This window comes from Cucumis melo, unplaced genomic scaffold, assembly GCF_025177605.1.
Source record: "Cucumis melo cultivar AY unplaced genomic scaffold, USDA_Cmelo_AY_1.0 utg001507l, whole genome shotgun sequence".
NCBI lineage: Eukaryota > Viridiplantae > Streptophyta > Magnoliopsida > Cucurbitales > Cucurbitaceae > Cucumis > Cucumis melo.
This window is the reverse complement of record NW_026124625.1, coordinates 1-2,500: the sequence shown is the minus strand read 5'-3', so window position 1 is coordinate 2,500 and position 2,500 is coordinate 1. Positions and strand designations below refer to the sequence as shown.

Here is a 2,500-nt window from a genome sequence, read left to right as displayed (position 1 = left end):
TTCGTGCTTATCCTAATTGTCGGTTTAGTTTATGCATGGCGAAAAGGAGCATTGGAATGGTCTTAGTTTTTGAATATTCAGACAATTAAAAAAAACATTGAGACAGTTATGAATTCCATCGAGTTTCCCTTACTTGATCGAACAACCCAAACTTCAGTTATTTCAACTACATCAAATGATCTTTCAAATTGGTCAAGACTCTCCAGTTTATGGCCGCTTCTCTATGGTACCAGTTGTTGCTTCATTGAATTCGCTTCATTAATAGGTTCACGATTCGACTTTGATCGTTATGGACTGGTACCAAGATCTAGTCCTAGACAGGCAGACTTAATTTTAACAGCGGGTACGGTAACAATGAAAATGGCTCCTTCTTTAGTAAGATTATATGAGCAAATGCCTGAACCAAAATATGTTATTGCTATGGGAGCATGTACAATTACAGGAGGGATGTTCAGTACCGATTCTTATAGTACTGTTCGGGGAGTCGATAAGTTAATTCCTGTCGATGTGTATTTGCCGGGTTGTCCGCCTAAACCCGAGGCTGTTATAGATGCTATAACAAAACTTCGTAAGAAAATATCTCGAGAAATCTATGAAGATCGAATTAAGTCTCAAGAGGAAAATCGGTGTTTTACTACCAATCACAAATTTCATGTTGGCCCAAGTACTAATACTGGAAATTACGATCAAGGATTACTCTATCAACCATCATCTACTTCAGAGATCATCCCTCCTGAAACTTTTTTCAAATACAAAAGTGCAGTCTCTTCCTACGAATTAGTAAATTAGGCCGTATACTTTTTTTGTACAGAATAACAAAGCAAAGAACGAGTGAATCTTCATCAATTTTTCATTGTAAATGGGAAATACTTATACAAATAAAAATAAAAAAATGGGGGGGGGGAGAAGATGCAGGGTAATTTGTCTTCTTGGCTAGTCAAACATGGACTGGTTCATAGATCTTTGGGTTTCGATTACCAAGGAATAGAGACTTTACAAATAAAGCCCGAGGAATGGCATTCCATTGCAGTCATTTTATATGTATATGGTTACAATTATCTACGTTCCCAATGTGCTTATGATGTAGCACCAGGCGGACTGTTAGCTAGTGTGTATCATCTTACGAGAATCGAGTATGGTATAGATCAACCGGAAGAGGTATGCATAAAAGTATTTGCCGCAAGGATAAATCCTAAAATTCCGTCTGTTTTCTGGGTTTGGAAAAGTGCGGATTTTCCAGAAAGGGAATCTTATGATATGTTGGGAATTTCTTATGATAATCATCCACGTCTAAAGCGTATCTTAATGCCTGAAAGTTGGGTAGGATGGCCCTTACGTAAGGATTATATTGCCCCCAATTTTTATGAAATACAAGATGCTCATTAAATAATACGAAACTAATCTTCACTTCGACAACTCAAGATATTCAAATACATTTTTACGTTCTCTTATAGATATAGCATAGTAATTGAAGTCTCATTCATCTTATTATTATTGATTAAAAAAAATACAATTAGAGATTTGGTGAGATTATCCAATTTGTAAGATACTTATTTTGGATGAGCCACAAGCTAATAGGATGAACTAAATGAGTTCTGCATTATGAACTATGTATCACGCATATGACTTATAGATGTGCTTTAAAAAGTCACATAGGGTGAAATGAAGAAATATAATATGAAAAGAGAATCGGATTCTATTTGTACTGTATCTGAGATGAATCTTGGCCATTCCCGCCTTTCAACTCCCCTAGACTAGACTTTTGGGTCTTATAAGGAACTAATTGAAACTTTCAAATATGTATAAAATAGGAATTGAACGCCAGGAGACAGAGTATGAACAAATAAAAAAGAAGAGGAAACAAAAGAAAATTCTTTTCTTTTACATATCTATATACATCCTTTACATATTTCTATAAATATCCTCTTTATCTTTACTTGTCTATTTTCGACATCTATAAATAGAGTAAAAAATATATATAGTTTAGTTAAAGGGTAGATTTCCAGACATCATCATGTATCAGTATTTTTTCATGATCTATATTATTAATGAATCCGTAGAATAGATACTCATACAAAATTCATGATGTGCCAAGAACCAGATTTGAACTGGTGACACGAGGATTTTCAGTCCTCTGCTCTACCAACTGAGCTATCCCGGCCATTTCCGACACATTATCCTTATTTTAATAGATGACTTTGGTCTATGTCAATTGTAAATAAGAAAAAAAGGTATTCCAAAGTCTTCTTTTTGAAGATATACGAAATTTCAGGGCTTGGATAAGCCTTTCGAAGTTTCAGTACAGTAGACAGTTAATCATTCAAATTTCACAGATTACTTGCGCAAGGATGTTCGTTTGTACGTCTATCATATAGAATATATACCACAAGCCTTGTGATAAGAAATCAAATTTCCGCTCAAATACGCTTGTGAAAGAGTCGAATGAATGAGAAACATAACAAAGTCTGAATTGCTAATGAACGGATAAATAATTAAAGAG

General features: G+C 34.6%; 1 non-coding gene across 1 annotated transcript; it reads right to left on the bottom strand.

The window, feature by feature from the left end:
* Positions 1 to 2,088: 2,088 nt before the first annotated feature.
* Positions 2,089 to 2,161, bottom strand: TRNAF-GAA (transfer RNA phenylalanine (anticodon GAA)). The gene has a single exon. It is a non-coding gene; the product is annotated as a tRNA-Phe (tRNA).
* Positions 2,162 to 2,500: the final 339 nt, after the last annotated feature.